The 12,803-nt window shown below is 36.4% G+C and overlaps 1 pseudogene across 1 annotated transcript in view; it reads left to right on the top strand.

The window, feature by feature from the left end:
- LOC149554885 (embryogenesis-associated protein EMB8-like) overlaps nt 1-12,803 on the top strand; it is an 84,524-nt pseudogene that overhangs the window by 42,037 nt on the left and 29,684 nt on the right. The window contains exon 4 of the transcript XR_016364451.1: nt 6,182-6,313. The product of XR_016364451.1 is annotated as an embryogenesis-associated protein EMB8-like (transcript). The remainder of the gene's footprint in view (nt 1-6,181; nt 6,314-12,803) is intronic.

Raw genomic sequence — 12,803 nt, 5'->3', positions numbered from 1 at the left:
ACTCAGTGGAGATCATCATAGCTAAGGACCTTCTGATTTTGTTTTGGTTTTTTGTTTTCATACCAGCTTGTTGTTTATCAAGCTTAATTCAAAACATAATCAGTTTGAAACTTTGAATAATAATGATTAATACTAAACTTCATCAATGTTTAAGTAAGAAGAATATCATTTGCAAATATGTCATTGTTATATGATTTATGACCTTGTTCATGTTTAAAGACTTCCTTCTCTATTATGCATCTAAACATTTATCATATATTATTACTACAAACATATTGCAAATCTGAAACTGAAAATAATACATTACATTTGCAAACTTTATCACTATTCTTGATTTGAAAAACCATTGTCATGGCTCATAATTCCAGATTTTCTATAAATTTTAAATTATATTAGAAAAAAGGTTTGACGTGCCCAAGTACCCCCGTCCCCTAATTTGAAAAACAGCCATACATGTACCTGTACCAGTACCCTAAGTACCCAAGTACCTCCATCCCCTTGCAACCTTGGTTCCTAGTAAATCATATTATCTAGCTTGTTGTAAGTCTATAGAGCCATTCATGGAGCAATTTATTCATTGGAAATGGCTATATTTTGAATTTTTAAGATCATCATCTTTGAAGATTCATTCAAACTCTGTATTGTACAAAATATTCTCAGTTTTCCTATACAATTGAGTAGTTTTCTTCTATTTATGAGAATAATACAGCTCATTTCAATCCAAATTTCCATGCTATTCTTTCAATCATAGAGTTTTTTCAAACTTGTAGAAATCACATGTATGATATTTATGGGATGCCAAAAAGACCCTACCACATTTTTGTCATGTCCCCTTTTCAAATAATTAAAAAATAATAATCCTTGCTAAGGCAGGCAGGGCCAAGAAAGTGAAGTTTCGGAAAAAGGGGGTTAATCTTTGGAAACCGTTGGACTAATAAATGAAAATTATTATTAAAATATGTTTCATTAACCTCTCTTGGACGTGAGTTACGGTTATGCCCTCTTTTAAGGGGTTTGGAGGCATTTTGGGCTGATTCCAGAACTTGATTTTTGCTCATTCTTTGTTATTCTTCAGAGGCTACCAAACCTGTGGAGAAGGAGACCCAAGAACGGGAATTTGCAGGTTTCCAGGGAGACCCAAGAACTGGAGTTTGCAGGTTTCTAAGAAGGCTAAGGACGGGAGTTTGAAGCCATTCCATGTGCATGCTCATACAGAGTTTGCCTTTGTGCTGAACAGTGCAGATTTGTGAGTTTTCGGGTGTGTTTTTTACATGAGTTTGGTGTTTTCAGTTGAGTATTTCATATCAGTTTGGGTTCCTGCTATATTTCAGACTTTAAGGTGTTAAAATAGAGCTGAATATATGTATTGGGACGTGATTAAACTTTTGAGATAGATTATTAGTGTTTTTGTGGTGTTTCTGGGCATTTTTGTATTAATTTCGGGAGCCCGATGAGCATAGTTTTTGTCCTACATTTGAGAACTATTGTGTAAAGGCTATACAGATCTGGAAATGTCATTTTGTAGGTTCTTATGCTGCTGAAATTTCTGTAAAAATGTCCACTTTCAGATTTATTAATAATAGGTGAAGCTGTGAAGCTTTTGGCACAATTCCTGGGATACCCGATTTGGGGTTTCTTGAGAAATTTGGTGGATCTTTGTGATATTAGGTGTTTGATCTTGAAAATCTGATTAGAGGTTGGAAATATCATACAAAACCAGTAAAGGGACATTTCAGTGGTATCAGAGCCATGATCTTGCCACCCTGAGGGTTTGTAGAAGCTTGCATATCAGTTTTGACAACTACCCAGATCTTGCATGTCAGTTTTGACAACTACCCAGATCTTGCATGTCATAATTTATGATTGCATGTTGCTTCTAATCAGCTGCATGTCAAAATTTATGGTTGCATGCTACTTCTAATCATTTTCATGTTAGTTCTTAGTGAATTTGGTGGTTGTAGAAGTTTGCATGTCAGTTTTGACAACTACCCAGATCTTGCATGTCATAATTTATGATTGCATGTTGCTTCTAATCAGCTGCATGTCAAAATTTATGGTTGCATGCTACTTTTAATCATTTGCATGTTAGTTCTTGGTGAATTTGGTGGTTGCATGTCGCTTCTAATCAGTTGCATGTCAAAATCTATGGTTGCATGCTACTTCTAATCATTTGCATGTTAGTTCTTGGTGTTTGAAGAAGTTATATCCTATTGGGGTTACACTCTACTTTATCCAGAATGGACAGGTATAGTACAGAGTCTTAGAGGACACGATCTTGGAGAATTGATATCCAGAGTCAAAACAGTAGAAAGGATGGTTATTTAGACATTCGAGATAAACTTATGAAAATAAGCCATGACATGTCTGAACAGTTGATTAAGCACCATCGTATAATGAATGACATGTTGTCCGACCCAGCTAAAGTGGATAAGTTGACTGGATTTCTATTTGGCAGATTTTTTCAAGGACAGATGACACAATTCCCAAGAACTTGCATGAGGAGTTTGAGAAACTAGCTGATAGCCAGGTAGAGGTCTCAGATTCTACTCTACCATAGGAGGTGGTGGGAAAAGATATTACATAGATTGATAGTAACGGTCAACTTGATACTCAAATTGAGACAATTGTTTACAGGTCGTCAAAGGGTGATGCCACAAGTATTCAGGATGGTATAGTTACAACAGGTAGTGACTACAGTGTAGTGGGTTCAGATGATGATTATGAGAATGTTGTTGTGCAGGATGGTGAGATACCTGGTAGAGATGAGCAGACATTGAGCATTCATGACTTTGCTGAGAAAGAGTACCAGGCACAGTTAGATGCTTCATCACATGAGGTTGAGGCTGGTAGTACTTCACATGATTTGTCCAGCCAGCTGAAGGTGAACAAAGATAGTATTGTGACTTCATTATCTCATCATGACAGGCATGTGGAGTTAGTTGGTATTGGTCATATTACTTAGGTGAGGAGTTTGCTTGAGTTACCAGTTGATTCTAGTTTATGGATATGGACTCGAGATTTTTATATTGGTGTTTGGGATTCAGTTGACTGGAGATCTTTAACACTTTTTGGTAGCAATGTTTGTTTGGGTGCTATCATGGATTTGATTAGCAGATTACACGGTGTTGTCTTTTCTTGTGCCAGTATCTTGTCTGATGTTGGTATTAGTTTTTATACACCGATGTTGGGCTTTGTTCATATATCCAGTCGACCATACTTGCTGGAATGTGTTGATGATATTTCATATTTGGCAGTGTGTATAGATGAGTCCCAAGATCATATTGGCATTGATGACATCCAGGAGGATGCAGTGGGCAGTTCTGAAGACTTAGTTTCCTTGGGTATAGAGGAGTTGGACAGCAATGCTAATGTTTTTGATACTCCGTATGTTGATATGAGCTTTAGATTTGATTCACATGATATGGATGGTAATACTCTAGAGACTAGTAACTTTGAGGATACTCCTTTAGACAGTGCATCAGAGGAGGTTTGTAGGAGACAGTCAAGCCAGTGCCATCATGTGTCTAATCAGTTGAGAGTTAGTGACCGAGACATTGCTATCACTTGCCAGCATTTCGATGCTGCTCGTCAGTTGTTAGCAGTTTATGGATGGGGTTCTCCTACTAGTGATGAGCAGGGAGGCAGTTATCTTTCCTTGACAGAGTTCCACTCTTTATGGGAGGCTATTTGGATTTTGAGACAGAATTATATGCAGTTGGTAGCCGACAGAGATTATCTTATGGAGTGGGGTAGTAGAGCATATGATGCATTGTTGGCCAAGGAAGATGAGGTGAGTGAGCTTACTAAGAAGCCTGAGGTGACTTTTGAGATTCTTGAGAGTACACAGTTGGCTTTCAATGAGTCACAGTTTCATTTGGCTAAGGTGACCATGGAGTTAGAGCGACTACAGTCTTTCCCTGATTCTATACAGTCACAAGCTGTGGTGTTTGGTGATCCGAGGATGTCCATGGCTGAGATTGTCAAAGACAGTGGAGATGGGGATGCATCCATCCTTGATACTAACATTGGCATATCAGGTTCATTCCCACTAGAGTCAAGTTCAGTTGAGTTGGGTGTTGTAGTAGATTGTTGTATGCCTGACATGGTGGTGGCCTCTAGTACTGATGGCACGAAGACTAGAGATGTATCAAAGATCATGTGTGATGTTGGTGAGTCGGCAGTTGGCATGGTTCCTGCTAGTAATACTACTCCCTTGGTGATATCTTCGGAGGTAGTAGTCAGTTCCAACATGGTTAATGATCAATTGCAGTTAGTTTCATCTAGATTACAGTCTGAGCCACTGACTGAGATTGGCGAATTCTATCGGCATTACACTGTGAGGTACGCTCATCAATTTACCTTTGATGACCATGTTGATGAGATGATGATACAAAGATGTACTTTGGTTCCTAGTGCTTATCATCAGTTATGGGACAGTTTGATGCCTCAAGATGAGATGGGCATGACATGGTGATAGGTTCTGCAGTTGATAGCTTGATAATATGTGACTTAGAGCAGGAGTTTGGGAGTGATGCTTTAGTGGGTGTTGTTATTGATTCTACTCCTTTGGCTACGACATCTCCTGACTTAGCTAGTGATCAGTCACAGTGGGTTGTATCACTTGTTCATGGTGAGCTTTTGATTGAGGTTGGTTTTTTTAATCAACATTATATTGCAGGGTATGTACATCAATTAGCATTTGATCCTTGTTTTGAGGAGTTGATGGCAGGCAAATTTGGTTTGGATTCCATTTCTTACTCTTTATCTTGTAATGTCTTTTCACCATCAGCAGTGCATGGGAGTTATGGTTATGAGATAGTGGCCGGTGATTTGCAGAGTTGTGTTGACTGCAGGAGTTGTATAGTGTGTGGATTCTCCATACTTGGTACAATTTCATTCGAGAGCGTTCACCATTGTTGTAGAGTTGGATTGTACATTCCGTATAGGCCAGTGGGATGCGTTGATGGTATTTACTGTATTGGTAGTTTGATTTGTTCACTTTACTTGGGTTCTGATGTTCTAAGAGTTTGTGTCTCATGGGTTTTTGACTGTGGTAGTGGTGATTTTGGAGTTTTGTTGAGCTATAATTGTCAGTTTGATTATGGATTCCTCTTGGTCATATTGCAGAGGATATTACAGGAGCCTGTGTTAATTGGTAGTAGTATAGTTCATGACTAAATTTGGGATCCAGGTGGATTGATTGGTTTATTGTTCAGCCATTGCTTGAGGACAAGCAATGTTTGGGAGGGGAGGACTTGTCATGTCCCCTTTTCAAATAATTAAAAAATAATAATCTTTGCTAAGGCAGGCAGGCCCAAGAAAGTGAAGTTTCGGAAAAAGGGGGTTAATCTTTGAAAACCGTTGGACTAATAAATGAAAATTATTATTAAAATATGTTTCATTAACCTCTCTTGGACGTGAGTTACGGTTATGCCCTCTTTTAAGGGGTTTGGAGGCATTTTGGGCTGATTCCAGAACTTGATTTTTGCTCATTCTTTGTTATTCTTCAGAGGCTGCCAAACTTGTGGAGAAGGAGACCCAAGAACGGGAGTTTGCAGGTTTCTAGGAAGGCTAAGGACGGGAGTTTGAAGCCATTCCATGTGCATGCTCGTATAGAGTTTGCCTTTGTGCTGAACAGTGCAGATTTGTGAGTTTTCGGGTGTGTTTTTTGCATGAGTTTGGTGTTTTCAGTTGAGTATTTCATATTAGTTTGGGTTGCTTCTATATTTCAGATTTTAAGGTGTTAAAATAGAGCTGAATATATGTATTGGGACGTGATTAAACTTTTGAGATAGATTATTAGTGTTTTTGTGGTGTTTCCGGGCATTTTTGTATTAATTTCGGGAGCTCGATGAGCATAGTTTTTGTCCTACACTTGAGAACTATTGTGTAAAGGCTATACAGATCTGGAAATGTCATTTTGTAGGCTGTTATGCTGCTGAAATTTCTGTAAAAATGTCCACTTTCAGATTTATTAATAATAGGTGAAGCTGTGAAGCTTTTGGCACAATTCCTGGCATACCCGATTTGGGGTTTCTTGAGAAATTTGGTGGATCTTTGTGATATTAGGTGTTTGATCTTGAAAATCTAATTAGAAGTTGGAAATATCATACAAAACCAGTAAAGGGACATTTCAATTTTCATCATTCCAATCAATATATCTATTTTGTTCTTGTTGCAGTTCTACTCTGCCTCGTTCACCAAGGACCTTTGTCAGGTGGTGAAACATGTGGGCATTTGCTTTCCTGAGTCCAACATATATGTAGTTGGTTGGTCACTTGGGGGAAATATTCTTGTGCGGTATCTAGGCCAGGTATGGTAACATTTTTATATAAATCCCCCACTTCTGTATTTCAAGATAGCAGCATACAACTTTTGTGGATGTTGGATCTTTAAAATTGATCTTATTAACATTGTTACAAATAATAGCTTATAGTCAGATAAACAATGGATGATATAATCAATACAATGATTTATAGATTAGATGCATGTATATACATCAATATACATTGTGTATATTGATGCATATACATACATATTAAATACTAAATCATTTTATTGTTTACAATAATCATTTATCACCCACAATATTCTGATCGTAATTTCCAAGTATAAATCTGAGATATCGATCTGTTTTGAGTGATCTATATTGCCATTTATGTGTGTATCAATATCAAATTGATATATGACAAAATGTTATAAATAACACATCAGACCTGAGTCTGATCATGTATATATACAAATCACTGATGATAATCTACATTAGTTTCATATGCATGAGTGCCGATTTTAATTGCTATTGTTAAGGTAAACAAATGGTGATTATTTATGGGGAGACATTTCAATGAACAGTCATGTCTATATCCATGTGGACACATCTATTCATTGGCATATCCTTAGTTTGTGAAGGTATATATATCTTATCCGATTGGCCCAGATGGCAATCACATACAACAACAGTGCAAAAGCATTTCTAGAGTACAATTTCTGTATTCATATTCAGTATTATAAAAACAATATTCAGAATTATTATTCTTGTTTCACTCTTTCAGTATTTTGAAATATATACTCATCTTCATTCTGGTTATGATCTGTAAAGAAACAATAAGTAAGTTTATTGTTCAAGAAAATTTGAAGATTCACATATTCTAATCTGTTATAAATCTAGTCAATTTTAACATGGTATCAGAGCCTTGCTAAGGAAGATCTGATTAGATTTGAGAGTTCAGATTACTCAAAATATAAATTCTCTCTTGAGAAAATAATCTCATTCCATTCTTCATAATGTCAAGTATAATTAGATTTGAGGATCGTCTTGAAGGAGCAACCAACTTCGTATCATGGAAGTTCAGAGTTATGATGATATTGAAAGAAAATGACTTAGATTCATTTGTGAAAGAAAACAAACCTGGACCAGAATGATCCTGAGAAACTCAATAGATCAAGAATAATGAAAAGGCTATGAAACTTATTGTGAACGCAATTAGGGACCATATAGTACCTATTCTATCAAAATGTGATACTGCATACCATATGTTTAAATATCTTGAAAATACATATGAAATAAACAACACTAGCAGAATCCTTGCATGTGAAAAACAACTTCATCATGTGAAAATGAATAAGGGAGAATCTGTCACTGCATATTTTATGAGAATCACTGAATTGAGAGACCAACTTTCAAGAGTTGGAAATCAGATTGACAGTAAAGAGTTAACATTAACAGCTCTGTGTGGCCTCCCAACATCATGGGAATCATTTATTCAGGGATTAAGTGCATGGTCAGTACTCCCCAAATTTGATAGGTTGAAAACAGATTGCATACAAGAAGAATCCAGACTGATCACTAGAGGAAACAATCAAAATGTTATAAATGAAGATATCCATGTATTTAACACAAACTCCCACAAGAAAGGAAAGAAGAAGAATTTCAAAACGAAAAAATAATACATATGGAAAAGGCTCTTCCAAGAAGAGGGAGGATATTTTTATGATAATAGATAGCTTTTATTATTATTATTTATTATACTTTAGTGGTTATCTATTTGTAATATATTGTAAATATTAGAAGGTTTCTAATATTTAATTAGCTGTTAGTTCTATAGAATAGAATGTTTCTATTCTTTACGATCATTTCCCAAGGAAACATCGTTTATTCTTTAGATATAGATCACTTTTAATATCAAGCAAGTATTTTACCAATTATATCAGAGTAAATACTTTTTTTTTTTTTTTGAATTATAATTTTGTTTGAAATTATTAGTGTCTTTTTTATTTGAAAATATTTTTCATTTTAGGTTTGTTGGTCATTTTTTGCAAAAAGGGAAAAAAATTGATTTTCTTGCAAAACTCGACTAGGGTTTCGAGCCAAGTTACTGATTCGGATGCGGAATCAGAAGCGGATGCAAGAAGCGGATACGAGATGCGGGATTTTTTTTTGGGTACAGATGTGTTTGGAAACGTCTATATATATATTTTAAATATATATACATATATTATATATAATATTCATATATATTCAAAGAATTCAAGAAACTAATAAGTACAAGAGCTTAGAGTTAGAAACTTAGAAATATACATACATCATTTGATAGTATCATATGATACTTCACCATTGATCAAGATAAAAGATATTTTATATGTCAATTAAATAATTCAGGCTTCAAACTAAAACTTCATAGGCACAAATATTCATGTTCTAGACTCCATGGCCAAACTACAAAATAAAAAACATAGTTCATGATTCAATGTTCATTAATTAGAATCATAAGGATTCTCAAAATAATCTGGACCGTCCTCATCTCCAACTGTTGCAAGGTCCATATCATTTGAACCAAGATTGGTTCCACTTGCGCTAGATGCACCTATCATGGACCTATCATCATCATTTTAAGATCATGAAGTGTTGCATCCAAGTTTGCACACTTAGAGAGTACATCCCAAAGTTTGGCTGCCCCATCCACGTATCATCCTTACGTGACAAAAGATGCAAGTTGGTGTAAATGTAGACCAAGTCCTCATCTTTCTTTGACCCCAACCGGTTGCGTTTCACTGAATGGATATAGGAGTATGTACTCTAATTCCTTTTAGCAACAAAAGAACTTTCAAACCTGCATTGTGTTCACAAAATTAATTTCTGAAAATTTAAACATACAAACAATAAGTAAATGTCAATATGACAGATGTTAAACACTAGATTGTAGAACACAAGTTGTAATCTAAAAACAAAAAATAAAACTTACTTGCGAGAGGATTTTAATTGCAAGAGGTTGTAGATGCTTGTATGGCTGACCATACATGTACCACCATGTGATTGCTCCCATTTTATTTTGGTCCTCAATTGCAAATGGAGTAAGCTTTGCTCTGGAAGCAAATAAACCAAGCTCTAGCCTCACCTTTTCATGCATCTCATCATCTTGGAAGATTCTTGCAAAAGTTTTAGAGCACCCATTAGCAACCTCTTCATCAACATATGGTGCAATTCTATTTGGCATAGAAAGTACCGCCTCAGTATGATACCTCGGAGATAAAGCATATGCAAGGAGGTGCACTAGGGTAGTCATCTTCTCCCAATGATGAATAATTATTGTTTCTACTTTACTTCATAAGGCTTGACATATTGTAGGGTCACTCTTATGTGCTTGTATAGAATGTTTTACCTTCTCAACCATGGTGTCCATGTCTTCATACACATCTCCCAAACAAGGTGTATCCGTATCGGCAAAGCGAAGCATAGTCATGAAGGACTCAGTGATATCCAATACAATATTGCACACGAACCCACCAACATTCATCCAAGATCATACCCCTAATCTTTAGGGCTCTTTCTATATTTGAAGCCTTCCACGCACCCCATTGAGGACAAATGACCATTTGGCTCAAAGCATCTTTCACCTTGAGAAGTCATCTCATAACAATAGTATGAGATGCAAAACGGGTCTCAACAACCTAAGCAAATTAACATGTCAATTGACGATAAAATTATAAATATTAACTAAATTACAAATCCATGAAATTTAATAATTGCAAAAAATTAATTTATCTTCAGCAACTCCAATTGTGAGTATGTTCTAAAAATGGATTGTGACATGTTGTGGTTAGTCACAAACATTTGTATGTCCTCTCCCTCTTCGTATATTTGCTTCACCCAATCTATTTGAGTGCCAATCTATTGCATAATCAAGTTGAGGGAGTGTACAATGCAAGGTGGCCCAAAAATATGGTCAAACCAACCCTCAACCAAAGCACCATCTCCCTGCAATTTTTGGCATTGTTTGTAACAACTTGGACCACATTCTCACTACCCACCATATCTATGGCCTCAATGAGAATATTAGAGATGAATTGTGAATCCTTCACCTTCTGTTGACAATCAATTGCCTTTAGAAACACTGCCCCTTTGTGGGGCACTGCAATCACATTAATTAATGGCCTGTTCTTGCATCTTTCCAACCATCAAACACAATTGTCACACCCAAAGTTTTCCAAGAATTTCTAATGGGTTAAAGTGCTTTCTTTTTAGAAATTCTCTCCTTTACAAGAGTGTGGTATGCACCTTTACATACCTAGGACTAATGTAATCATCTGGTTCTTTGATGGTTCTTACCATTTCCTTCCAATATGGTGATCTTACTTGGTTGAAAGGAAGGCCATAAGCATAGAGGCAATGTGCAATGGCTTAATCAACACGATGTCTTGCCTCTATTTTAAATGCAGAGTACAATGGACCTCTTTTTTGGGCTGCTGCAAAATTTTCTACTTTATCCTCCTCTCCTTGTACAGGTACTTGCATGAATGGATGCTTGGAGGATACAATTAGTTCCATTTCAATGGGTGGTTGCATTTTGTTCTTTTTTGAGGAAGGAGGTTGATAATAACTTTTTTTGGATCTTTTAACCAAATGATCAGCAACCTCTTGTTCTTTTACAAACGAAGCTATTTGTGCATCAAACAACCCCTTCCCATCAACAACTTTACCAACAGGGCCCATGGAATGAAGTTTTACCCGAGAATAAAAGCTATTGAAAGGTTTTCCTTTGTTACTTTGACAATAATTACAACTCCAAATATAGGAGCCACCTCCCGCAACTTGTGATACTCTTGTTGTATGTCTCCATAGAGGAGACCCTAAATCAATTTTGAAATTATCCCCTCCTTGCCTGCCACTGAAGTCTGACCTTGTCCTCCCACTAAACTCTGACTATTGATGGCAGCCATTCTTGCACAATACAATGTATTTTCTTTGGCTTTCTATATTAAGAAATTAAATAAATTTAAATCAATAAAAAAATATGAATATCAAGCATACAAGTAAAAAACAATGATACAAAACCATTCAAATAGATACCTAAACTTGTTTCTCAATTTCTTTTGAATTTTTTTTTGAAAAATTTCTTCACAAACTTGAAAAAATTCATCACAATCTCTAAAAATTTCATTGAAACACTCAAGAATGGGATAAAATGCTTACTTCTTAGTGTTTTAATGAAGTTGTGGAAGCTAACTCTCGCCCTACGATCGTTCCTCTTTGGAAATAATCAAGATGCCTTCAAAATGCCAGAATGGAAGCCAAATGAGAAGAGTGAACCCAACTGCAAACAAAAATGATGGTTGAATGGTTGAAAGACCTCTATTAGGGCTGTCTTAGGTTTGACAAAAAAAAAGGTTATTATAAGCCTAAAATGCACGTTTTAATTGGACTTTAACTGAAAAAGGTAATTTTTTGTGTTTTCTTTTCATGTTTGCTGCGGAAGTGTCTGGAAGCGCTCGGATGCTACCCAGATGCCATCCACAGGCATTTGGATGTGGATGAAAATTTGTATAGGCTTTCGTTCACATCCGGATGCCTGTGGATTGGCATTTGGGTGACATCTCAGAGCATCGCCTCACCTCCGCGTGCCCGTCTGCCTTTGCCTCCACATCCACCCTCTACACTTGCAAATCAGTATCTCAGGTTTTGGGCCATTTCTTGGCACAATTTTCCTCCTCCCTTGGCTGTATTTTGTAGGTTTTTTTGGATGCGAATTGTTTTGGTTTATTTTTCAACGTTGGGCGCTCTCTTTGCAACTCTCCCACATTTCTCTTCTGTACACATTTTCTATGTTTTTCAAGCCAGTTTGGTTGCGTTTTCCTGCTTTGAACAATTACGTTTTGCTTTAGATGTGATTCCTATTTTTTCTGCCTCATACCCACATTTTTTCTCTACAAATCTGCCCCAAATAATGACATCCAGGGTTTTTAAAGCCCTCAGTATCATCTTTGTGCTCAGATTTTTCAGTATTTCTGCACATTTTTGCTTAAGTGGTGAGCTAAAATACTTGATGATCTTCGAGATGATGAGCTCATTGATGAGAGAACTGCTCGAAAAAAGAGCAAACCTATAGAGTCAATTAATTTTGCTCTTATGGCCAACATTCACAATTTGTTTGAACCTCAGACATACTCCGAGGCTAAAGGAATTCTAGAGCGGGAACAGGACATGAAATTTGAACACTAGAGCCTGCTAAAGAATCACACATGGTTCCTTTCTGATCTTCCACCAGGGAAGAAACCTATTGGGTGCAAATGGGTTTACAAAATAAAATACAAGTCTGATGGTACTTTGGATAAGTACAAAGCTCGTTTAGTTGCAAAGGGCTTTTCTCATCGTTAATTCTCAACGTCAAGGCATTGATTATGAGACTTTTGCTCCTACAACAACAATGAGCACTATCAAAGTAGTCCTAGCCAGGGTAGTTTAGTTTGGCTAGAAGGTCCATCAAATGGACATCAAGAGTGCTTTCTTGAATGGTGACAACAAGAAG

Source organism: Cupressus sempervirens, chromosome 5 (genome assembly GCF_028749045.1).
Source record: "Cupressus sempervirens isolate cs-2001-9-10 chromosome 5, ASM2874904v1, whole genome shotgun sequence".
Taxonomy (NCBI): domain Eukaryota; kingdom Viridiplantae; phylum Streptophyta; class Pinopsida; order Cupressales; family Cupressaceae; genus Cupressus; species Cupressus sempervirens.
The sequence above is the reverse complement of the archived record's forward strand: the minus strand, read 5'-3'. Positions and strand labels throughout refer to the sequence as shown.